Raw genomic sequence first — 26,823 nt, 5'->3', positions numbered from 1 at the left:
TTCCAATCTATGCTTAGGAACACTAACTAGGAGCCTGTGCCAAAGAAGGGAGGGGGAGGAGGCAAGCAGCACAAACGCCTGCCACAGCGGCAGCAACTGAAAACGAAAATCCACCCCCAGCCTTGTGGGAAGTCACCGTTTTGCAGTAGAGAAGCCCAGCATTTGATTCGACTAAATCATCTCCAAGCCTACGACAGAAAATAATTGAATTAAAGAGTTGCCATAACTCGTTCAACTGAGATAAAAACCCAGCCAGCGGGGAAAACGAGAGGACCACGAAAAGACGTTGCTGCAAAGATTCGCCATCTTCGAGACAGTGAAGGGGGGGGGGGGGTGCAGCAATATAATATGGTTCAAAGGACAGATGGGACTTTCCTAATTGTCCCCAGATTCCTAACAGCAGGGGTGGTAACTAAGCGGTTTCAATTAAAAGTTAAAGAAACAGGGAAGCAGGCGGTGAGGTTATGCCTGCTGCTGATAAGCCTCCACTCCGGGATGTGGTATCTGGCTTCAGACAGCCAAGTGTCAATGGCACAGGAGTGGTGAAGCCATCCCAACATGTCACCATGACAAGGTGACAAATAAATCTGTCTGTCAAAGGCACTGCCACAATCAGTCTCGTGAAAGTAAAGGAGCCAGGCACCAGGCGGGAGGCCATGTCAGAGGCAGGGCCTCTGTTGAAGAGGCTTCCTCCCTCACAGGGGCCTGAGTCGGCGGCCATGGAGGTATAAGGGAGCAGATGTGGAGCCTCTGGCCACAGCACCAGTCCATCCTGCAGAAGGCCGGGAGCTGACTGCTGTGCCACAAAAGTGAGCTCCCGTGTGGAAGGAACTGCACAAGTTTAAGCAGGGTGTGAAAACGGGCCCATGATGCATTCCCACAGCCCAGTGGTGCTCAAGCAGGGGCTAGTCTCACCCAGGGGACAGTGTCTATAGACAACTGACTACATTGTGGTACTGCCAACTAGGGACAGTGCCCACACGGAGATAATGTCTGTCCCAAAATGTCAATGACCCCAAAGTCGAGAAGGGTTGCCTTAAGAGAATCATGAAATTCCTAAGGAATTCATGTGGGACACCAGGGCATGCGCTAACTTGAAGGCACCTGATGAAAAAGGGGAGGGAGTAAGAGCAAGGGGAGATGAAACCAAGGACAGAATCAACTGTTTCTGTCCTGGTGGGGGCAGAGAGAGGATGTGGCAATAGTCCGTGAGGTGGTACATGGGAGGAGCCTTGGGAGTTCAAAGGTCATCCTCTGCTACAATCAAAAATTTGGAGCCAGCATAGGATACATGAAACCCTGTCTCCAAAATAGAGGAGGGAGGGAAGGAGATCTGAGCGCCTGACTGTAGCAGCAGGTTAACACTGCTACACTTGGCATTTCCCTCTCATCTGAGAAAAGGACACACCGGACTCAATGTTCATCTGTCCTCGGTGGAAGAAAACCACACAGACACAAAAATCATCACCAATGATAAATGTTCTCCATCAGAGCTGGCGGGGGTGACTGAGGGGGTAAAGGCAGTTGCTGCTAAACCTCATGATCTGAGCTTTTGATCCCAGGAACCCACCTGGATAGGAGAGAATGGACACCCACAAGCCACATGCTGTGGCTCAAGCCTGCACACACACACGCACACAAACACACATGCACACAAACACACACGCACACAAACACACAAACACACACACACACAAAATTATTAAATAAATGTAAAATAATTCTTCACGTTGAGACCAAACTGCCCCAAGTCCAGTCTCGACCAATCCCTACCTCTTACTTCCCAGCTGGGAAGTAGAGACACTAATCTATTCGATCAAACTCAGGGCTAACAACAGCCACATCAAGTCTAAAAATAAGTTCCCTGTCCTGAGAAGGGAGGTGGAGGCCTGTGGTCACTGACAGGTCAAGTTATGTTGCCCCAGCTCCTCTGACAGATTCTTGCCTAAGACAGTCGATTACACGTCAGCTGAGATGCAGAAAGGGGGCACGGACACGGTTAAGGAACACCGACATCTCTGCGGCAAGAAACATGTCCAAGACACTTGTTTAGTGAAACGACCTAGTGCTTTAAGGCACGCACAGGGGTAAGGAAGGCCGTCTGATATACAAGAGTGCCCTCGATTTCTTCAGAGAAATTAACATTTCAATCCTGTTTTTATCTAGAAGTCATTAAACTGTGCAACATGAATTATTGGAAGTGTAGTGGTGAATTAACTCTATTCATCAGCGAAGTCCAAACACTTTAGAGCGCATCGGTAATGAAAAAATAGCTCCGCGTCCTATCTCTTCTCATTAAAGGAAGCTGGTTTTGCCTCTCTCAGTATATAAAGCTGTCTTCTCCTCCCGTAATTTATATCACCGTAAGCCAGCTCACATTCTAAACTCTTACATGCCTCCAATTAATTTTTGCAGCTTTTGCCTGAAAATTTAATGAGATAGTAGTGTATGAACCTGCTGACTCCCTGGTTATGTGTGTGCTCCTGATTTTCACGTTGGGTAATAAAATCATATGCTCCAGATCAGATCTCTTCCGTGGCCGGGCTGCTGGAGGTAAAGTGTAAAGCAGGGTTCTACACTTGATTTGTTTACATCTAATTATAAAATTTAGTGACCTCAAATTAAACTGGCCCTACTCATCAACCTGGAGGAAGAGGAGAAGCAAAAGGCCTGGTGGAATTATCACCAGGGACCATTTCTAGAAGCATCTCAGTGAACGGTTAGGATGGACGGCTGCTTGTCCAAGAATTCTCTGTGGCACAGAAGCAATATGCCTGGCGGCTCTTCGCACCCAGCCCTCAGAGGCTGCAAAGACCCCATAAACAGAAACTACTACGTTCAGCACCACGAACTCCTCAGGTACACTACCACAGGCAAACGCCACCTAGTTCACACCGGGCACGTCCAGGTGTGCTGGGGTGTGTACATGTGTGTCTGTTTCGTGGTATTTGACACTGAGTGTGTGTGTGAGTGTGTGCATGTGTGCGTTCGTGTTGTGTTATCTCTGCTTGCATAAGCGAGGGTGCACAAAAATTTTGGCTATGTGCATTCGTGGGCATATGAGCATGCAGCCATGTGAGTATGTGTCTGAGTGCACATGAGTGAATCTCGATGCGCCTGCAGGAGTCAGACAGAAATAACAGGTCAGAAGCACTGAAGATCCAATCTCGGTCAAGCTTCCCTTGTTACTGCCAGGAGATCTAGATGCAAAGAAAGGAGGGGGTGAGGAGGGGGAGATAATCCTAGTCACTATTCATAAAAGACCTGCCATGTGAAGCTCTATTTTTTAACTGATTTTGTGTGTCTGGTGTATGGGTATGGGTATGCACCTTGGTGTGTGCATGCAGTGGTCAGAGCAGGACATGCAATGTTTTCCTCTATTACTTTCTACTTTGAGGTACAGTCTCCCACTGAACCAGAATGTCACCATTTTGGATAGGACAAGTGGTCTAGGGAGCCTTCTGTGTGTCCTTCAACACTGGGTCACAGGCATTCATAACCACACCGGGCTGAGGGCTCTAAGTCAGGTCCTCATGGTTGTAAATCCTACTATTACCCACGAAGTCGTTTCCATGGCCCCCATCTCAATCTTTTAAACAGACCCCAACCTCCACACTAAGGAAGGCACACTGATGAAAACCCACTGCTATGAACCACAGAATGCTGAGTTCTGAGCCTGGGAACCTGTAGTCCATTTCCTCTTGTGTGTTCATGGGGATATGTCAGTCAGTATGCGCCCTCCACCTTTCTCCCCATGAGGCTGAACATTAATAACACCTGAAGAACGCGCATACAGGCTGAGCGGTTAGACTATGGATGGGTGACCCTTACTGTGCCTCTTGGGTGCCCGTAATGAAAGCCAAGACCTGGAGGAAGAGAGAGGCTATGTCCACAGAGTTGTTCTGGGGTTAAGAGGTAGATGGGAGTGGGGTGGGGGACAGCACAGCCTGTGAGCTGCCCTTTTACACTGGTCCACCTAAGGCTCTGGCAATAGCAGGCAAATCCAAGGCTTCTCCTGGTTTGTTGTCACCCCTACCAGGCTGGATTTGTGAAAAACAAGTTAGAAACTCCATGCAGTAGGAGCCACAAGCACAAAAGATCATGAGCAAAGGGTCATCTGGCAAATGTGGGGGACCTCAGAGGCAGACTAAGAGAGAAAAACCACCCACAAACATCTGGCCCCCAGCTTCCAGTCCCATACCACACTCAAAGTCCATCTGTCCGAGGAAGGCAGAAGATCAGAATGTGCTAGGCTTTCAGCCCGGATCTAGACCTGGTTCAAATCCCACCTCTGCTCCTGCCATGTGCCACGGAGTCGGCACGCCTCACCGTTCTGCTCGCTAACAGGACTGCAGAAGGCTGTGACCCCAGCCTTGCAGGCTGCACCACATGCACTGGCCACGTGTGTTTCCAGTTCACACAGAGCATACAACTGACTTTCCAGGGCCAGTGGTAGAACTACTCAGGCCCTTCAAAAAATTGAAAGTTTGAAAATTCCCCTTCCCGCTCTGCTTTGTGGACCAAGAAAAGCAAAGGAAACCCAATACTTGACCTTTATTGACAAGTACACACATCTCTAACTCTGACTGAGCTGTTCTACACCACCTCCTATACCACCGTCTCCACTATGCCCTATACCAACCATCTGAGGAGGAAAATGTCCATTTCCAACAGTGAGACCCCTCATCTCCAACAAAGAAGGCCAAGCCTTGCTGCCTAGAGGGGCCATTGAAGGGTCTGCATGAAATAAGAGCTTCTGGATTGTCCAAAAGCCCCCAGCTAAATCAAAAGGAGGGTACGAGGAAAAGGAACACATCCCAAAGACTGCATTGGTCCACAGTCGCTCTGGAGCAGCAGCCAGGTTGACCTGGCTAGTTGTTCAGGTTCTTAGGACCAACAACCCAGCCCAGCCTGGCCAGCAGCCTCTTCAACAGATTCCCCAAGGTCACAGGCCCAGGTCTTAGGCACCAGCAGAAGGGACCTCAAGTGTGACAGGGCCGAGCCCTGAGAAGACAAAACAGGCCTCCCCTAGATGATGTGAACAAAGCAAAGCTTTTGCCTGCTGATGAGCAGAGGCTATCAACTGTGTTACTGGCACACACTGATGTCTGTTTCTAAAATCCCCAAATAGACCAATTAGCATATTAGAAAGAATTTACTTCCATTTCCCTTGACAGATCATAAAAGCCAAAACACAATGCTCAGTTTGAAACTGACAAGTGTATATAGCAAGAGAGGCAGGATTAGCAGCCGACAGCAGCGAAAGAAAACGGTATTTATAATGATTAGACACCTAATTAATTCTAAGAGTAGAATGTCAAAAGCTATACATGCATGTCTTTGGTTACTGGAGCTCAACATCAAACAAGTCACTTGCGCTGTGTGAAGGGGAGCCCTGACACGCTCCCTAACATTTGCCTGGAGGCTGTTCTACTGGCTTTCCAGGTAAGCTCTTGGGAGTGTATATAGAAAAGTAAAGGGAGGGGATGGGGAGGTAGCTCAGCTAGTAAGCGGTTTGCCTTGCCAAGCAAGAGGACCAAAGTTAGACTCCCCCAAAACTGACATGGAAATAGCTGGGCATAGTGGCATGTGTCTATAATCTGGGGTGTAAGCATCAGCGAGGCAGAAACAGGGGGATCAGTGGGATTGCTGACCAGCCAGCCTAGCCTACCTGGGAAGTTCAGAGAGAGAGAGAGAGAGACAGACTCTCACACAAATAGAAAAGAGGTGTAGAACAGCAGGGGCTGTCTTTTGGAACGCAAGCACGCAATCATGCATGCACGCATGTGCCTGTGCTTGCGCAAACATGTATGAGCATACACATAGACAGAGGGGAGGAAGGAGGGTGCATAGGGTAAGCAGCTAATAACAAAATTCAGAGCATAAAATTTGAAAATTAAAATGGGCTTTTATACAGAATATAAATATTAACAGGGTTCGAGGATGTGCGTCCATCCCCTACTGCGGCAATTAACTCAGTGTAAAAGAAGAAATTCTCAGGCTCCTGTCATGTGAGAAAATCCAAAGCCTTTTGTGTTTCCTCAACTTGACTGTGGGTGGGGGAGGGAGAAAGGACAGAGGATAATGCTAAGACAGACAAAGGTATAATAACATTATTATTCCCCCGAAACTTCAAGCTCTCTCCTTACTTGTGTGTTTCGACATGACCCCTTGGGGGAAGTGGGGGGAGGAGAGGACAAGAAGAAAGAACAAGAGTTAAGATGCAAAACCAAAATTAAGTTAATACATGCAGAGTTGTCCTTCCGTATTCTTCTAGAGTTCTCTTCCTAGATTGCAAATCAAAATCTGCATTTAAATAGAATATTTTTAATGTAGAAAAGAGGAAGCCCTAGGGTACAAGGTATTTCATTCGGTACCTATGGGCACAACATTGCATTCAGAATGAGATGTGGCATTTTCAAAGTTACTGAATAGATTATATACGACAGATTGTCTAGATATGACTGTTTTTACTAAATTCTTTTCTTAATAAGTGTGTTTCTTTTACAGCAAATACTGTTGTTAAAAGTAACTCGGGATTACATCATTCTATCAATTTAATCTTGAGAAAAGATTGCATGATCCCAGATCTCAAAAGCTGTGGGCTCTGATAACTCCAGCCATTATTCAGCGTGAAATTCAAACAGTCTGAATTCATTAACGTTCGTTGTTACAAATCTGCATTTTTAGACTTTGCCATAAAATGCAGGAGTCCAAACCCAGTGACCTGAATCTAACAGCCTTTCATGTGAAGTGGTGGGTGCTCACCAGCTCTTCCCAGCGTGGCTCCCAGATAAAGCCCCATCATGTACTTCTCTCCCAGGCTGGAGAGAGAGAGAGACAGAGAGAGACAGAGGGAGGCTGCAGTGGGCCTCAGGTCCTGCTATGTATGAGATGAAGTTCAAGTAGTTCAAGTGTTGGGGGGCTTGACCCCACATTCAGATATGGTTATGTATTTGGAGATGTAGCTTTTGGGGGATAAGCAAAAATTGCTGAGTCTGTGAGGACGGAGGCCTGCGATGGTGTGAAGGGCTGCACGCCCTATGTGAATGTCTCATGGCCTATGGTACACAAGGTGGCCCACATGAGATGACTGGGTTTCCAAGACCCTGGACCCCCAAGGTATTGCTTTTTTGTAAGCCAACAGACTGTAGTAGACAGACATAAGTTTCAGGCAAATTGTGGGGTCTCAAGCTATCACCTGGGACACAATGAATGTACGTTAATAACAGGTAGGAGTTAACTCTACTGCATGCGCTTGTCACAGGAGCAGGTGGCTAAGGCGACGGATGCAACACGGTGCCGGCACATCCCCACCAAAGTGAGCAAGAATTAGACGTGAACCTGGGGACACCCCGAACCTGCCTCTGCTGATGCAAAGGGAGGATGCAACCCATCCGGTAAATCCCAGGAAGAAAACACACAGCCATGAACTCACTGAAAATGTTGTAGTCAAGAAAATAAGCATTCTATTATTCTTTTGTCTACCGAGTTTTCATCACAAGATGGTGGCACCTTGGAGAGTTATGTCTCCAGATGGGGAAGCCCCTCCCATGATGAACCCAAGGTCCTGGCATGCACTATGGCTGCTCCTGGCGATGACAATGATTTCTTTAAGTGTACCAGTACTCACTAAGTCCTCTTTGATACGCTTTCATGGAAACCTAACTGCATGAGATTAAACACTAATAACTCCATTTAACATCAGAATGGGATCTCAGGAACTAAGCTCAAGATGGCTTCTTTTACCCAAGATCATTGTCATCAGAGGAAGTCAAGGTCCAGTTTCTTGGACAGGTATCAGGACTCTGCCCCTCTACCCCTCACCGAGGCCCTGGAATTTTATACCTTCCTTTGCAAACACAAGAGAGAGCAGCCAAAGTCCCCAAGGCTGCTGGAGAAAGACTGCTCGGGTGCAATTCCACAAAGCGCTGAGCTGTCTCCTGGCCAAGTCTAGTGCCGCGTCAATCTGCTCTGTGTAACAGAAGGCTCTCTGGCTTGAATCATGCCCTACAGTGCTGCCCCAGAAGCCCAGGGGAGTGCAGGGCACCAATCAATACGAATGTTCCTAGAGGAAGCTGCAGCCCGGCGCTGCGGCTTGGAGGTCATCCTTGGTTGTAATTAGGGAGCGGCAGTGGGTAGCAACTGGATCGTGAAAAAGCCCGAGTACTGCATGCTCATCCAAGGGAAGGTTTCAAACAAATGTGGGACTGGGGCTGTCAGTTACACACAGGAAACACAAGCTTCCAGGCCTGTGATAGCGGCAACACAGGCAGCTGCCATGCTGGTCTCTGAAGGAATTTGATAGCCATCTGAGTTTGGCTACCAAGGGATCCAGTGCTTAGGGACCGGGAGAGCCACTTAAGCTCTTGTGCTGTCCTCATGGTCACTACTTGGATCTAGTTCTGGTAGCGGAATCATAACCCCTGTTCCAGCACTCCCAAGGGATAGGAAAGCACAGGCATGCTCCCAAGCCACGCAAGGCTCAGGTTCCCCACCCTACCTACATGCAGGGAAGCAGGTCATGCCTCCACTTTCTGGCAGTGAACAGTGCAACTTTAATCCAACTCCCTTGTCTCACTCCCTGCTAGAATCATCAAAAAGGACAGAGAGAGGCTCCATCAGAGGAGACTAGCATCCTTGGCTACTGCTCCTGCAGTGACCACGCCACATAATTGGCTACCTTCCTGCATTCAAGGAAGTATCGCTAATACAAGAATGTATTTAGACAGGGGTTCTTCAGCAGTGAACATCCCAAGTCATGTCCCCAAGAAGGCCAACCCAAAGGCTGCCAGCCAACACTGCTGGAGACACATGGTCAAGGTCTCATCCATCTCCTGCCTAAATTATTACCAAATCCCTGACTTGTACGGAAGTGGATTGTGTCTTTGGTCAACACCTGGAGCCAGACACAATGTGACTGGATGCTCAAGAAAAGAACAAACCTAACTTGGACTCTGGGACGCTTCTCTAAAGCATGAGCCGTGAAAGACTAAGCCGAACGGTTACAGGACACAGGGAGCTTCATCTACATTCTCATCCCAAACCCACCAACACACAGCACAGGGCATTCGGAGATCCAATGGGAACCTCACAGGGATGCCAGAACCAATAGTCCAGACAGGAGGATGGCTGGGAAGAACCCCATGAGAGAAACACTGCTGACAGTAAATACATCTATGGAAAATGGGAATCAGACACCCCTACCAGGTGCTCAAATGGCTCTCCGGCCAAGGGTTCTATTTTTTTTTTAATCCTTGCTCATTAGCATTTTTCACTAATTTTTTTTTGTGGACATATGATTAAAAACAGCCTCTGCAACTTAACCCCACATATTGTTACCATTTCTTTCCAATGGTCCACTGCGGAGAAGCTGATTTGTCCACTCCTTGTGCTAAAAGAAACCACACTATGAAAGAGGTATAAATGTCGCTACTTCTCAGAAAGAGTTCAGAGGAGGTCCCGCTTCCCTTCCTTTCACAAATGGTCACTCACAGAAGATAGTCTCATGGACTGCTGTACCCCGAAAAGGCAAGCCGCACGGCGTTTTCTTTTTAAAAGCTGGCTATTTATCCTCAGCTGATATAAGTCTAGGAAAACTATCTTAATTGCTATGTGGAAAGAGTGAATTGCAAAATGCTTTCAGTTAGTTAGCAGGAAGACTTTATTTGGAAACAGCTTGGGGCCAGGTGGGAGTCTCCAAGTTTGCCAAAAATAAACAAGTCAATCAATAAGGAAAGTGAGTGTGCTAGACTGAGGTTAGACCGAAGCCAAGGGGAAGGGCGGAGCCCTGGGCCAAGAGCATCTTTCTTCTGGACCCTGATAAAACACCAGGCTGGAACCCAGCTCTAGGAGGGCATGGGATTCCTAGTGGCTCCTGGAGCACTGCTTTGGAAGAACCTGAAACTGATGTACAAACAAACAAACAAACAAAAACCCTGTAAGCTCCCTCATAGCTACCATCTCTGAGGCCATCTGAAGGTAGAGCCACTGTTAGGACTTCATTAGCGTTGCCAACCACTGCCAAGTTCAAATTCAGCCCTCCTGCTCCCTAAGCCAGGCACGACCAAGCATATCATGGAGGAGGTCCTGCCATAAAAATCAAGTGACTTGACCTGAGGCCATGGTTAAGGCAGGAAGGAAAAAAAAGAAGTAGGGAGATGGTTCGCAGTTAAGAGCCCATCTGGCTCTCAGCTCCCATGTCAGGTGGCTCACAAATGCCTGAAACTCCATCTCCAGGGAATCCTACACTCGCTTCTGACTTCCGTACAAACACACACACACACACACACACACACACACACACACACACACACACTTAAAACACACATGTATATCCAAAATTAAAAATAAAAGCAGGCTTTTAAAGTAGGCGTTACCAGTCTCATGCATTCATGAATAGTCAAAAAGCCAGCAATGATTAATACTTAGATGTGAAACTGTCCACAAGAAATGATCTTATGGGGCTAGAGAGATGGCTCAGTGGTTAAGAGCACTGACTGTTCTTCCAGAGGTCCCAGGTTCAATTCCCAGCACCCACATGACAGCTCACAACTGTCTGTAACTCAAGAATCTGACAGCCTCACACCAATGTACATAAAATTAAATAATTAAAAAAAGAAATAATCCGGTTCTGCTCTATCTTAATTTGAAATCCAGCTACAATTTTAATAAGAAAGCTCCTCCTCCTGCCTCCTCACTGTACACATACATAACCAAAGCCAAGGACTTGGACAACAAGTCAGACCCTCTCCTTTCTACTCCACGCCTCAGCCTGGCCTGGTTTGCATGACAGACCATGGTAAGGCCCTCTTCTACCACATTGAGTGACCAGCAGTGGGCACTATCACCTCTGATGGACTCTCCAGGGATCCAAATCTCTATCATGATCTGTCTGTTACAAGCAGTGTTGGGCTGGAGAGACGCTTCAGTGATTGTGAGCACTTTCTGCTCTAGCAGAGGGAGCCAGGGTGTGTTCCTAGCACCCACAGCAAATCACGACTATCTTTAACTCTTGAACCAGGGGATCAGGTGCACTCTTCTGGCCTCTGAAGCCACCAGGCAAACACCCATAAACAAAAAGGAAAAGGAAAAAAAAAAAGAACAGAAAAGAGGAAGGGAGGGAAGTAAGGAAAGAAAAAGAAGGAGAGAAAAGAAAGGAAGGAAAGGGAAAACAAGAAAAGCAGTGTGCTTAAGGTCCAGACCCACTTCCCACAAAACTGCACCTCCAGGATTACACCATCACTTCATGTACAAACATCTAAGAGCTCCGATGTGACTCCCACTCTTTTACAGACATTTACAAAAGTGTTTTCTCCTCTCAAGAGTCCCTCTGAGGAACTGCTCCCCAGCCCAGGGGCTCCCTGACCCAGGTAAGGCTGGGTGTCCATCTGTAGTAGGACCAGACACAGACAAGCTCTCGGTAGTAACTTACAGCACACCAGCCCCATCCCATAAAGATTGTGAACTCCTGAGTCAGCAGACACTGGCACAGGCCTCCTTAGGTAATGATTCTCAACCTCTGTGGGTCTCATATCAAATATTTACATTACAATTAGTAACAGTAGCAAAATTTCAGTTATGATGTAGTACTGAACTAATTTCATAGGGGTGGGTCACCACAGCATGAAATATGAAAGGATCACAACATTAGGAAGGTTGAAAACCACTGCCCTAGGGCAATAGTGAAATGTGGCCTTGAAAGGCAAAAGCCAAGAAAAAGTTGAAAGAGGCTGTCTTAGTTAGGGTTTCTATTGCTGTTTTAAACCCGACGATACGCAACCTGGGGAAGATAATATCTCAGCTTACGCTTCCACATCACAGTCCATCATTCAGAAGCAGGCAGGGCAGGAACCTGGAGGCAGGAACCTGGAGGCAGGAACCGACACAGAGGCCATGGAGGAGTGCTGTTCACTGGCTTGTTCTTCGTGGTTTATTTAGCCTGCTTTCTTATTGCACCCAGCACTACCAACCAGAGGTGGTACCACCTACAATGGGCTGAGCCCCTCCCACATCAATTACTAATTAAAATATCCCACAGGCTTGTCCTTTCCTTCCAAAGGACCCTAGCTGGTTTCAAGGTGACATAAAGTTAGCCAGAGCAGAGGCTTTCCTCATATGTCCTCCCCCACAGAAGGTTCATGGGTATTCTAAGTCCACCACCACTAACCCCTACACAAAGACTGGTAACTGTCTAAAAACCACAAAGCACTCCTACATTAAGTCACCAATGTGAGTGATCGCCAACTTAATCTGGGGAAGGTCTCCGCAGTCAGTGAAACTGAACCTTAAGTGGGCACACAGGGTGGGGACAGGGGCATTTCAGCCCACATACTCTCTTCCTTCAACAACCCAAAATGAAGCTCTCTGTTGATAGGCACTAGGCAGGGGAGGCACCTGCAAGCCCAGGACTGGCCTGGCTGTACTGACCTCGTTCCCACTGACCTTGCTCTAGGAGAAAGCAAAGGAGCCACCTAAATAGAACCATTCCCATCTATAACCCTATAATCTCCCTCTGTCATTTTGTTCCCACTTGAGACTCAGCTTGGTCCTGAGAGTCACCACTCGCAGTTCCTAGGAGCTGAGAAGTCAGGCTAGAGAGGCCACAGTGCATGCCAGCTGTGACTCAACTGTGACTATCTTGACCATGGCTCGAACCTCTAAACTATACAGGAAGAATAATAAGCTGGGCTCACAACTGACTCTCCATTTCTGAATGACATGGTTAGTCCAAGGGGAAAATACGTATTTTTTTTTTAAAAAAGCGCAGGGATGGTGGGGCACGGCAGGAATCAATTCCGTCAAAGAAGTTGACAATTGGAAGCCTTCCGGGCAAGACCCGTATTTAGTGTACGACAGCAAAAGGCATGTTAAGAATAAAGAACCCCAAACCTCGCTGCTAGTGCAGGAGTGAACCATGCCCAATCAGAATGCTCTTTGCCACATACCTCCTCCACCTACACCCACAGTCTCCCATTGACTCCCTCAAAGGAGAAGAAAAAAAAAATCATTAGCTCACAAGACATCCCTGAGGGCTGGAACTCCAGGAGGATAAGCACCATTGCCAGCCAGCCGCTTCCTTTTAAAGGACATCCATCTACCATCCTACAAAGTAACTGAATGGCAAGAAACCATCTCCCTAATTCATTTTTATTCTTTTTAATTAATATGTCGAGAAGTCCTACTACTATTTCCATCCTGACTCCCGTTTCCTTGTAGGATAATTTCTGCTGACTTATCTCCAGAGCAGCAGCAGCAGCACGAATCTCTTGCCACTGGACTGTATTGCTTCAGAGTTAATTACATGTATTTTGCTTTGATAAATGAAAATACCAGATGCAATTAATTGAAAGACAATCAATATGATCCGGCCATGAGACATCCCAGGGAAGCATCCAGAGGCTGCCAGCGATCCATAGTCATCTGCTAATTGAAAACACCTTCCAAAAGGGATTTTAGAAAACTCAGCTTTTACCTGGAGATATTTTACAGTAACTCACCAATATAAATGCGTCCACAAACACTACAGCTCACTTGAGGGGATGTCTGTCTTTTTGAGGGGGTGCAGCTTCATCGGTTCACAACCATTTACGGTGAGGAAACCCTGGAAACACAATGAATGGAGTCAGTGAGGATGAAGCACCGATTCTGTTTACATCCAGCCATCCTTTAATTGCGTTTTTTTCAATGCCTTCAACTCGAAGCGACCAGGTTATTAAATGGTTTCATTAAAAATACTATTTGTCTTGCTGTAGCTGCACGGCAGATCAAATTAAACAGCGGAGCACCAGAACAAATGGACCCTTTCCATCCACTCTGACGTGAAGCCCAGAGTGCAAAACCAGGAAGGTGATAAGTATCATCGGCGTGGAAATGTCACTTGACTTCCTTCACAGGGCCACACAGCCCACTAAGGGACCAAACAATCAATACCTTCAAGCAAAAAGTATTAGCCAGTGTTCTAAGAAATGCTGGATTATAAAGTGCACTTCATAAGCTCCTGGGTTATGCGTGCTATTAGCATAAATGCTGACAAGTGCTGGTCTCCTGCAAGTCTGAGGAACGGCTGCAGCTGTCCATTAATAGAAGGCATTTTAACTCACTACTGAAATTGATTACCCAGTTAAGAATTCAATCCTAATGTTCAATAAAAATCGCACTTTCTTGGCAAATGCAATATGAGGCTAGGTACTGCATTAAACAGCACTCACATTCATTTTAACCCAGGTTGGGGGAAATAGACGGTATCTTCCCAGTCACCTGACCTGCTTCTCATACAGGCAGAGCAGCAGCAGAGCTGGGCAGTGAAGTCAGTCCAACATCTGGCTTTCCTATGAAGATGGAATTCCACCAGTGGGGATTGCTATGCGACTACGGAGCCCACATAGGAAGACACCCCACAAGGAAGGCGAGAGACACACTTGATACTCATGAACTGCTGCCTCCAATCTTTGTAGTGCAATTTCTAATAGGTCTTAATAATAAAACCATGGAGTCATGATGGGCGGTGGTGGAGCACGCCTTTATTCCCAGTACTCCAGAGGCAGAGGCAGGCGGATCTCTGTGAGTTCAAGATCAGCCTGGTCTACAAGAGCTAGTTCCAGGGCAGGCTCCAAAGCTAAAACCAAAACCAAAAACAACAAAAACCTGGCGTCAGATATTGGGGGAGATCAGAGAAGCAGAGCAGCCAGCCACCTCTATGAAATCCTCAGACCGAATGGGGTATTCTGATTCCACACATCCTCAGATGAATGCCCTGAACTGTTGTCTCCTCCAGCCTTATATTCCTCTCTCTGTCCAGCTATAGCCTTCTTGTCTCTACCTCTCTAGTGCTGGGATTAAAGGTGTGTGACTCCCGCATACTGTAAGTCTTCACCCCCTGGCTGTTTCTCTTTTAGACTGGATCAGTTTCGTGGAGCCCAGGGATCTCAGAGATCTGTTTGCCTCTGCTGGGATTAGAGAAAGGTGTGTGCCACCACTGCCTGGCCTCTTTGGTTAACTATTGGACTAGGTAGCTCCGCACTCTGACTTTCAGGCAAGCTTTATTTGTTAGCTCACAAACAAAATATCATCACAAACCTGCCCTCCCATGTAGTAGGAGCTGCGGGCCGCTTCCCCGCCACCCAGCTCCCAGTCACCGGCTAGCTTTACCCAAAATAATTACACGGAAACTGTATTCTTTTAAACACTGCCTGGCCCATTATAATCTAGCCTCTTCTTGGCTAACTCTCACATCTCGACTAATCCATTTCTAATAATCTGTGTAGCACCACGAGGCAGTAGCTTACCGGGAAGGATTCTAGCCTACATCCATCTTTGGCCAGAGCTTCATCACGTCTGACCAAGAGGAGAGGCATGGCGATTGCCTCATCTCCCTCTTCCTCCCAGCTTTCTGTTCTGTCTACTCCACCCACCTAAGGACTGGCCTATCAAATGGGCCAAGGCAGTTTCTTTATTAACCAATGACCTTCCTCCATCACTCCCAAAATCTCACCAGTTAACCTGGACTCCAACATTTGGTTAACATATATCCTTACTATGTGGAATAAAGGGAATTCTCCTCCATTGCTGGTGGGAGTGCAAACTTGTACAGCCCCTTTGGATATCAATATGGTAATTTCCCAGGAAATTAGAAAACAATCTACCTCAAGACCCAATAATGCCACTTTTGGGTATATACCCAAAGGATGCTCAATCATACCACAAGGACATATGAAGCACAATTAATAAAACTCAGAAATTAGGGTTCAACAAGATCTGAAAAGCAAAACAGTCAGCCACTGGATCTCAACTTTGACCTCAGCCTAAAATCACGATCCTGTCTCCCAGAATGAGACTGTCTGAGAGCTGTTTCTCCTGCCTCCCTTCCCCCATGGGCCCTGCCCCTCCCCGGTTTTATATTCCTTTCTAGGGCTGGGACTAACGGCATGCACCGCCCAATTTCTATTGCAACTAGTATGGCTACTGGGATTAAAGGTGCATGTCATTGTGGCAACTAGGATTAAACATGTGTGTTACTGTAACCTGGCCTGTAAGGCTGACCAGTGGGACTGTTTTGCTCTCAGATCTTCAGGCAGTCTTTATTTTAAAAAAATCAATTGAAATGCCACTACAGACATGTGCTCAGCCATGTTCATAGCAGCATTATTCATAATAGCTAGAACCTGGAAACAACCTAGATGCCCCTCAACTGAAGAATGGATTTAAAAAAAAAAAGTGGTACATTCATACAATTGAGTACTGCACAGTGGTTAAAAAAATGACATCTTGAAATTTGCAAGCAAATGGATGGATCTAGAAAAAACAATTATCAAGTGAGGTAGGTAACCCAGACCCAGAAAGACAAATATCATATATGCTCACTCATATGTGGCTTTTAGACACAAAGCAAAGAAAACCCAGCCTACAGTCCATAACCCCAGAGAACCTAGACAACAAAAAGGACCTTAAGAGAGGCATACAAAGAACTACGTAGACAGGATCTTTTGAGTTAACTGGGAGCATGGGGGTCATGGGAAAGGACAGAAGGGAAGGAAAAGATAGGAGCAGAGAAACACGTATGGCTTAATAAAAACAAAAATTAAAAAATTTCCTCACCATCACCACAACCAACCAAACAAAACAAAATCCACATACCTACAAAAGCAATGAAATCGCTTACTAGCTTCCCAACTTCCCAACCAGCCACGACTTTTCTAGCCATACAATTTCAGGAGCCAGAGAGGGACAGGGATCTCACTGTATAGCCCTGGACAGCCTTGAAGTCACAGAGCTTCCACTGCCTCTGCCTCCAGGGTGCTAGGATTAAATATAGGCAGGCATGTCCAGGCCCAGACACTCAGGTCTAAGATGCAGTAGCTTCCTAACAGGCAGAAGGTCTCTGCCCACTGCACGCCCCCGCGACCTTACAGCCCAAACACCCTAGTGAAAAAAGGTGGTATAATGCAGACATTCCAGGCTCTCAAGTGTCAGGAACAGAGGGACATGCACAGCCTGAGTGGTCTAGAGCCTCCAATGGCAGAAGCATCCAGCACAGACAGAGAGCCACCCTTCTGAGGTAGCGGTGCTTGTCTGACAAACTCCTATACGCTTTTAAAAGTCCATCTTATAGGTACTTTCTCCAATGCCTTCCCTCCTGATGGTTAGTGAATGTTCAATACTCTTGGGAACTGAGTATTAATTATCAACACAGCTGAACTCCCGTGTAGGGTGGCTTGTCCTAAAGTGCCATAGGATCCCTTTTCCCATTTTCAATGATTTGCTCAGTAGAAGAAAATGGTTGTCTCTCGCTTTCTACCACATATTATTTATATATATATATATATATCTCACATGCATATGTGTGTGCATAAAAAATTTTTTTAAGTGTGGAGGTACATATCCTTTAACCCAGCACTCAGGATACTGAGGCAGGTGGTTCTCTGGATCTCTGTGAATTCTTGGTTGCAAAGTGGAAAGGACTCCCAAGAAAACAACTCCCAAACGATAAGGAAATTACATGCCCACGTGATTGACCAAACGGCCCCTTTTAGACATGGGTGGAGAGAGAGAAACCGAGTGGTAACGTGCACTCGGGCTACACTGTTTCTCAATCACAAACCAAGGTTTGAAGAAAACAAACGCTCCCCTTCCTGGACTTAGCGGGTGGTGGGCACGGGCTGTAGAGGAGAGACAGTCCACAGTAAAGGGGAGCAGGCAACACAACTGTGCTGTGAAGAGGGCTTCACAGAGGAGGCAACACCTGGTAGAAGATCCGGAAAAGCCTGCAGCCTTCAGCCTGAGCAAAGGGTGACAGCTTACTTAGTGGATTAAAAATGGGCAAGGGCTTGGAAGACTGTCAGGATCTCTAAGGGCAGCACCACAGTTCCTTGAAGGTTGGAGGAGGTCCTTACAGAGCGCGGAGCTACAGAACACCTAACTTTAAAATTCAGATACTTGTCTCGGCAGATACTTGCTGACAGTGTGCCGTGAAGCGGTGCCCCGAGGATGCACCAGGGGAAATTGTCTTGGCAGGTTTCTCTAAGAACTTCCAGGAGTATTCAGGCAGACACAGAAATGACTTAACTGATTAAGATCACCACCGGTCCTAACTCAGGGACCACAGGATCCCAAGCAGCCTCAGTACGGAATTGCCTAGCGGCCTGTCCTCCACCTTTTTTTTTTTCCTGCTGTCTACTCTCAGCAAGGTCTGTCACCTGGGAAGGGCAGCCTAACTAACCCTCACCCACCATCTCTTCCTCCCCTTGGGGACGGGGACAGCGTGTGATGCTGCACACTGAGCTGCAGACGTGTGGATCATGCCAGCTGAGTAAGCAGGGGGGAAGAGATGTGCACACTGAGGGCTGTCTGACCACGCATCCAAAGATGAACATAGTACGAGGGACAGCAGCTGGAGGGGTGCAGCCTCTTCTATCGAATCCTACTTTTGGGGTCCCATGGTGATCTAGGACCTGGGGCTGTCTCGGTTCCTGCATCACTTAAGTATCAGGTAGCTGGCCCACTAAGTACAAGCCTACTCCAGGAAGGCCTGGCTCACTGGTATGGAAAACGTGTTTTGGTTGCTCCATGGGAGAAAAACCATGCACACAACAATGTCCCTGCATGGCAGAATAAGTAGCCCACATCAGACATGGGGGTACATGTGCCAACATGTGCCATCTGGGAGGGTCTGGGATGCTATCACTTTTCAAGAAGGCAGGTCTCCATTCCATCGACTACTGCCTTTGTAATAAATAAAACACATTAATTAACTTGGAAACAAGCTCCCTTCACCAAGAATGAAAATGATCCTGAAAACTAATTCTTCGGGGTTGGAGAGAGGGCTCAGAGGTTAAGCGCACTGGCTGATCTTCCAGAGGTCCTGAGTTCAATTCCCAGCAACCACTTGGTGGCTCACAACCATCTTCTAGCCTGCAGGCATACAAGGAGGCTGAACACTATGTACACAATAAAGTAAATAAATCTTAAAAAAAAAAACACTCTTGGGAATATACCCAAGAGAGGCCCTATCATACAACAAAAGTATATGTTCAACTATGTTCATAGCAGCATTGTTTGTAATAGCCAGAACCTGGAAACAACCTAGATGCCCTTCAATGGAAGAATGGATGAAGAAAGTATGGAATATATACATATTAGAGTATTACTCAGCAGTAAAAAACAAGGACTTCTTGAATTTTGCATACAAATGGATGGAAATAGAAAACACTATCCTGAGTGAGGTAAGCCAGACCCAAAAAGAGGAACATGGGATGTACTCACTTATATTTGGTTTCTAGCCATAAATAAAGGACATTGAGCCTATAATTAGGGATCCTAGAGAAGCTAAATAAGAAGGTGAATTCAAAGACAAGCATATAGGCATCCTCCTGAATATTAACCTTCATCAGGCGATGAAAGGAGACAGAGACAGAGACCCACATTGGAGCACCGGACAGAAATCTCAAGGTCCAAATCAGGAGCAGAAGGAGAGGGAGAACGAGCAAGGAACTCAGGACTGCGAGGGGTGCACCCACACACTGAGACAATGGAGTTGTTCTATCGGGAACTCACCAAGGACAGCTGGCCTGGGTCTGAAAAAGCCTGGGATAAAACCGAACTTGCTGAACATAGCGGACAATGAGGACTACTGAGAACTCAAGAACAATGGTAATGAGTTTTTGATCCTACTGCACGAACTGGCTTTGGGGGAGCCTAGGCAGTCTGGATGCTCACCTTACTAGACCTGGATGGAGATGGGCGGTCCTTGGACTTCCCACAGGTCAGGGAACCCTGATTGCTCTTTGAGCCGATGAGGGAGGGGGACTTGATCGGGGGAGGGGGAGGGAAATGGGAGGCGGTGGTGGGGAGGAGGCAGAAATCCTTAATAAATAAATAAATTTTTTAAAAAAAATTAAAAGCCGGGTGGTGGTGGCACACGCCTTTAATCCCAGCATTCGGGAGGCAGAGGCAGGCGGATCTCTGTGAGTTCGAGGCCAGCCTGGTCTACAGAGCTAGTTCCAGGACTGGAACCAAAAGCTATAGAGAAACCCTGTCTCGAAAATAAAAAATTAAAAAAAAAGCTAATTCTTTGTTGCCTGTCATAGCACACGAAAGGTCCAAGGCCTTATCCTAGCTGGGAGGTCCAAGAGTGTCAACTGCAAGAACAACCAACACCCTCGGGGCAGTAAGTACTTCATAGTTCTAGGCTCCGGGAGGCTGAAGCAAATTAAGGAACAGGAAACGTTCAGCAGGCTTTAAGTTGTTTAGAATGTGAAAAGGTAGCTGGGCAGTGGAGGAGTGCACCTTTAATCTCAGCACTATGGAGGCAGAAGCAGGTGGATCTAAGTTTGAGGTCAGCCTGGTCTACAGAGCAAGTTCCAGGACAGGAAGCTATACAAAAAAAAAATCCTATCTTGAAAAACCAAAAGAAAAAAGAACACGAAAAGTCTCAACAGCCATGACTTGAGAACTGCTTTCAACTACAGAAAACCGTTGGGCAAGTCTTGGAAGCACCTGACTAAGGGAAGAGGATGCCTACACCTCAGCTGTCTCCACTGACTAGGTGGCAGGAAGCACTATCCTGAGAGCCTCAGTGGGCACTGGGTGGCAAGAGCACCACAACCTCATTGGCTAATGGAAGTTATGGGGATAACAGGTGGGGAGTTTTGGCCATCACTGGAAACAAGAAATGTCCCTTGATTTGGGGGATCTGCTACTCAATGGCTGATGATGGCCAAGTTTTACAAGGAATCAAAGTTAGATCCATGAGCAACAACACACACAGCGATGTCATTTTGTGACCTCAAGCTAAGTTTTCAAAACACCCAAAACTGCCCAGCTTTTAAGGAAAGAGAAGGCAGCTGTCTTGAGCAATCTGAGCACAGGCTCCCAGGGACAGGCTGGGAGGCAGTGTCTATAGGTGGTCCATAGATCATACAACTACCTTCACTGGGAACAGGGAGGTTAGGAATGCCAGTCAGGAGATCAGGATTCCCCAAGAACCAGCCCAGCTCAACCACAGAAGCCTGATCTACAGGCCCCCAAAGTCTTCAGTAAAAACTCATTGGGGCACCTTTCAGTCTCCACCCAAACACCAGTGAACAATGTCTCCCCTCTGACCTATCATTTCAAACTGCATCCAGGCTAAAGTGAGCAATGAGTGGCAATGACCTTTTTGAGAGATTCAGAAACTTTCTGAAAAAGGTAGATACAAGAAGAACCTAGATCAAACTGGCAATGACTGAGCCAGCTAGGCACCCTGTCCACCAGAGACAGTGGGATGCTATCCAAGAGCCTGGGTCCTCAGCAGCCACAACAGTCAGCTGAGCAAAGGACAAGGAGCAGAGGGCGGAGTCAGCACAGCTGTCTCCAGACGTTTGGGATGCAGACAAGTATTATAACAAGATGGAACCAGAATACCATCAAAAGCTTCAGTGTTAAGGCTGAAAGATGGGAAGGCACGATGGGAAAGTGGGTGTTCACAGCTCTGAAGAGTCTTCACACAGCAATTGGGGAAGTCCTGGTCATTTAGTCCCTACAATCACCTCTGAAACCTTGACACGCTATCCCTGTTACTGAGGAACAATGGGACAAGTGGTCAATACTTACAGAACAGTAAAATGTCACTGCATGGGGGTTAGGTAACATTAGGGATACTGTGTGACTGTATACCGTATGTCATGAGACAGATTTCAAACACTCCAAAATACGAAAGACATAGGAATACCTACAGGCCAAATGGAAAATGAAATACAAAACATTCAAAATTTTTTATTTAAAAATATTCCCTAGTGGCCGGGCGATGGTGGCGCACGCCTTTAATCCCAGCACTCGGGAGGCAGAGACAGGCGGATCTCTGTGAGTTCGAGACCAGCCTGGTCTACAGAGCTAGTTCCAGGACAGGCTCCAAAGCCACAGAGAAACCCTGTCTCAGGGGGAAAAAAAAAAATCTGTCTTTTAATGTATACATATATGTATGAGACAGAAAAAAATCTAAAGTGTTATTTCTCCATGCTATGATTAAAAGTGATCTTCTAAAATATATGATGCTTTCATATTCTTCAAAGAGCATGTGTTTCTTGATATCAGGAAAATTCTGCAGGTTGCCAGGTCAAGAGGGACAGGACTGAAGCTGGGGACAGAGATGGGATGCTTCCCAGGCTGCCCCTGTCTCGTTTTCCAGCCACTTGGATCCAGACTTGGGATGTGAGCCCTTAAAATAGCTGCACTACCACACAAAATAAATTAGGAAAGAAACGGGGCGGCCTTCACGGAGTTCAAGCTACTACAAACGATGCCACCCTCTTGGAAACTTCAGTTCAGAAGTCAAAGTCTCAGCAGACAATTATCCAAGGTGGGGAGAGACCGCCTTGGGACATTGGCATTCATGAGGACAGTCATTTGTAAATGCTAAATGTTATCCTCATTCCGCAATGTGTCCATGCATACATGTCTGAAAAACAACTTGAGCCAGGTAAGGTGGTACACCCCTGTAATTCAAACATTTGTCCGAGTCTTTGTCAGGGGTTGGTTAGTTCAGAATGACTAACTGGAGCCAAATAGCAAATTCAAGGGTAGCCTCAGCTATACATAATAGGGTTTCAAAACAAACAGTACTCAAATATTTTATGTGAAATTAAGATTCCCAGGACTTGTCATTCTCGCTGAAGCACGTGAAAGCCAGAGGCCGGTGTGGCTTCTACTTGAAGAACCACAACAGACACAGCAGCCCCTGCTGGACCTGTGCATCAGGCTGGCAACCCTTGTTATTCTCAGAGCATAACTGCTAATACACGATGTCCAAACCTAACAATCCTTCCGACGGGCTCTGTCACTGTGTGGTAGAAAACTGACAAGGGGACTGGTGGGCGCTCCCATCCAAATCACTGGCGACACAAAAGCCCCACTGGAGCATCCGAGAAATGGGACATGGTGTGCAGGGTTCAGTTCCCTTGGGCACCTGCAAGTCCCACTGAGAAACCCACAAAGGATGTGTGTTCCACCTGTGTCTATTTCCAGGCTAGGTTACTGCTACCAATGGAGAGAGAAGAGGAGGGAGGGAGTAATTTGACATCTCACTGTATTACTTCTGCTACACCTATGTGAGTCTAACAAGATAATAGGGCTGGAAAGATGGTTCGATGAGTAAAAAAAAAAAAAAATCCTGCCATGCATGTGAAGACCTAAGTTTAAATTCCCAGAAGCAAAATAAAGCCAGGGAGGTAGCAAGAATTAAATTCCACTCTGACGACTGCGATGAGAGGCAGACACAGAAGAAACCAGGGAGGTTCCTGTTGACAAACATAGGCACTGGATGGGGGGGGGAGGGGTCACCCGCCCTCCCTCTGGCACCTGGCCTGAAGAACACACAGCTCCCTGAACCCTGACCTTCTCCTGGAGCTCATACTTCCCAGCCTGGCTTGGTTTTCTCCAGATGTTACTTCCCAGGCATCCCAAGCCACACCTGATAGAGGTCAGGCTGCTGACCTGGGGCCTAGGAAAAGAAAAAATAAGCCCCACCCATCAGTGGGGGGAAGATCAGAAGTTCCTGGTCCAGCCTGGCTGAATCGAAAGTACTGGCAGCAGGCAGGAATGGGCTACAATTACCCCAGCCATGGTGTACGCTGGGCTGGCTGGCTTCCAATGGCCGGCTCGCTCAAAGAAAGTTCTGGAACTGGAGTGTTCCAACAGATCGCCAGGGTCACTGAAGCTGCCTGGCCCACAGCAGACCCACGGTTATGCCCCTGTTCCTCAAGCAACTGGGGGACCCAGTTGGTGGCCTCAGACTCACTGTTGGCCTTTTATACCAGGCACTGGGTCTGTCCTCCCACATCCTCGCTGCCTCCCTTTTAAGGAGCGGAGCGCTGGCTCTGCAGCTAGCACTCACAGTAACTTCCCTGCTGATTCAAAGAATCCAAAAGAAGAAAATCACAGGAGCGCCCTTGCTATTTCCACCTTCATTGTCTTGGGGCTTGCGCTTTTCTCAACCCATCCCTCCAGGGTTTATCCTTACTATATCACCAAGCAACATCATGAAAATACCTCTGTCCCCACACTGCTTGGTGACGTACAGTGTGTGGACCAAAAAAGGATTTCAATACTAATACTCCTTTCCCCCCTTAGGTTTTTATGAAACCTTAAATGGCTGTTTCCTTCAATTTCCTTCAATAAGGGAGCCACTTTCAAGCCACCAGCATCACTTGGCTCCAAAGCTGCTGGGGGGGAAAAAAACACCCATGAATCTTCCACATGAATAAAAATTACATTCTACATAAATTAAATATATAATTTGATTAAACATGTTTATGTCTTTGTGATGACATTTAAAATAGAAGTAATCATTTTCCTTTTTTTTTCAAGAAAAACTCTTTCAAATATAATTCGAAGCTGTCAAACCAATCTTTTGCTACAGATCTTTTAAATGTCACATACCTTCAAAAGGAGATGGCAGTTTCCTTTTAAATATGCAATTCCAAACAGTGTGCTCTGAATCAAGACTGTATTAAAATACACTGCTGGCATTTATCCCGACTTAAGTAGCGCCCTTTCCTCCTCTCTCCGGGTGGATGGGCTTCTCTGCTGGGTGTGCTTAGAAGCCCCACGGAGACGTCCCTCCCCAGGACAGGCTCTGTCGGTAAGTGCTACAGCGGTTGGCTACAAACCACAGGGCTGGACACCAAGCCACGCTCTTCATACCTTAAGAGGGCAAAGGTGTCTTCTGCTGAGTCTAGTTCTTCCCCCACCCAGATGGCTCGCTGAACTCTGTGTAACCCAATTTTGGCATAGTGTTGATGGCCCAATTGTAAGACAGTGTTAATCAGATGCAAGGAAAACTCCCAACTCATTCTCCTAAGTCGATGACCTACATATCCAATTGCTTATTTGCCATCCCGGTAGCAAACACCGTGCTATATTTAAACACAGCACAGCTATATCTTTTTTTTCTAAAATGCTTAGAGACAAATAAGCCTTATGCTCCGGCCTTCTTCCTCTTGTCGGCACCAAGCGTTTCGGGATCCATCTTTCTAACCAGGGGTCTAAGAAGAGCCGTTTCCATAAGCAGCAATTCTCCCACCGCAATATCAGCAAACGCAATCAGGCTCCCTCGCACCTGGCTCAAAGTTAAGTGCTCAGGGGTCACATGCCTTGAAGTTAGTTCAACACAGGTGACAAGCACGGTCACAAAAGCGCACAGCACACATGAAGGCAGGGACCAACATCTGAGTTATCTTGAGCCACAAGAGCCGGAAAGAGGAAAGACCAGGTGGGAACCACAGCTCGGGGGCTACCGTCTCTTAGCATTTTCCACCCAAGTTTCGCCAGGAACGCAGGCAGCCTCAGCTGGCAACTGATTATTGCCTATAGGCAATGTGACGTGGCCCAGCAGAGCGCCTGAAAAACCAAACAGGGAAGGCACCCAGCCCTCCAACCCAGATGCAGATACCTTCACCTCTTAAGGAAAAGCAGCACTTGGGGTGGCTCTTTCGGATTGCACAACTTCAGAAGAGCCAGTCACGCAGACTAGTCTGGAGGGGGAGGAGCCAGGTAGACACACTTCCTTGTAGAGCTCAGGTGGGGGGGGGGGGGGGACCAATCACTCAACCCTGAATGGGAACTAACCAATCACAAGCAGCAAGCAGTTATCTTAAAGATAACAGGATTTAGTTGGCAGTAGTGGCGCAGACTTATCCTGCTAGCACTCAGGAGAGAGACTGAGGTAAGAGGATCAAGAATTGGAGTTCAATATGAATGATATACTTTGCCTCGTGGCAAAGAACCTCACAGGCTGTCTTGCAATGCTTGGGGGGGGGGGGGATGGGATAATCAGGTTGTATATACATATCAGAAAACCAATAGTAAGAAGTTTTACTCTAAAAGAAAGGGAGGACAAGGAGGAAGGAAAAAGGGGGGAAGAGGAGGGAGCTAAGAACAGGAGCGCCTACCACCAAAATTTCTTACTCAGGTTCTAAACCAGCAGTCATAAAACTTAACAGTCCGAGCTGATTCCAGTCACTAGGGCTTGAAAAAATCCAGCGTGTACAAATGTCAGGCGGTTGCGCTGTGTCTGTCTCTGTCTTTCTCTTTCAGGCAAATTTCCTTTCCTGGGTGGCAAGGCCCTCTCATGGCACAGCTTGAACTGGCGTTTGGTACATCGGCAGCTGCATAGAGTTGCGGATGATCACCGTCAGCCCAATCCACAAGCCCTGCGTTTGATCCTTCCCTATGGAAGGCTCCAGTGCTTGCCTTGGCCCTGCAGAGGTCACCCTCTCCCCTCCCAGGCACAGGCATTCCAATAACCCTTCTATCAACTCATGAATCAGGTGGTGTCTAACGTTCGCACACAGCACGTAAGCCGTGTGTTCATGGGATGCTTTGACCTTAACATGGTGTGACACACCTTCAGTGTAAACAAACTGTGCTTGGAATGCTTGAATCTTGACCTTTCCCCAGGCCAGTGATGCGTGCTAGAGCATTCTGTTAAGGTAGCGGCTGGAACACCTACCTGGCTTGCTGGAACAGCAAATGGAACCATCAACTGGACTATTCTCAAATCGAGGAGTTCCTCACCACACTCCTTCCCTCGATATTTTGATTCTCACTTTTTTCGAGGTCCCAGACACAAGCTGAAGTCGTGGAAATGTACCCACGAATAAGTGCCTTGGGGCAAAGAACATCGTGGGCTGTGGGGCAACACTGGGGGTGAGGGGGGTTCCGGGGGTCAGGTAGCAAACCTCAGAACACCAATCGCACATCTCCACCTCAGTGGGGAAATCACAGGTCTGGACCGCCACACCCACCTAGCATTGGATGTTAGGTCCTCAAAGAGGTTTCTGGAAAGAGGAA

At 47.1% G+C, this 26,823-nt stretch overlaps 1 protein-coding gene across 5 annotated transcripts in view; it reads right to left on the bottom strand.

The window, feature by feature from the left end:
* Ctbp2 (C-terminal binding protein 2) overlaps positions 1–26,823 on the bottom strand; it is a 133,666-nt gene that overhangs the window by 75,827 nt on the left and 31,016 nt on the right. For all 5 annotated transcript variants that reach the window (XM_041666996.1, XM_041667000.1, XM_041666997.1 and 2 more), the window contains one exon: positions 13,500–13,603. The gene's annotated coding sequence lies outside the window, so the exon portion shown is untranslated. The remainder of the gene's footprint in view (positions 1–13,499; positions 13,604–26,823) is intronic.

This window comes from Microtus oregoni, unplaced genomic scaffold (genome assembly GCF_018167655.1).
Source record: "Microtus oregoni isolate MIOR12 unplaced genomic scaffold, Mior012 000016F_ref0000370, whole genome shotgun sequence".
Taxonomy (NCBI): Eukaryota; Metazoa; Chordata; class Mammalia; order Rodentia; family Cricetidae; genus Microtus; species Microtus oregoni.
Note: the sequence above shows the minus strand (reverse complement) of the source record. Positions and strands in the feature narration are given on the sequence as shown.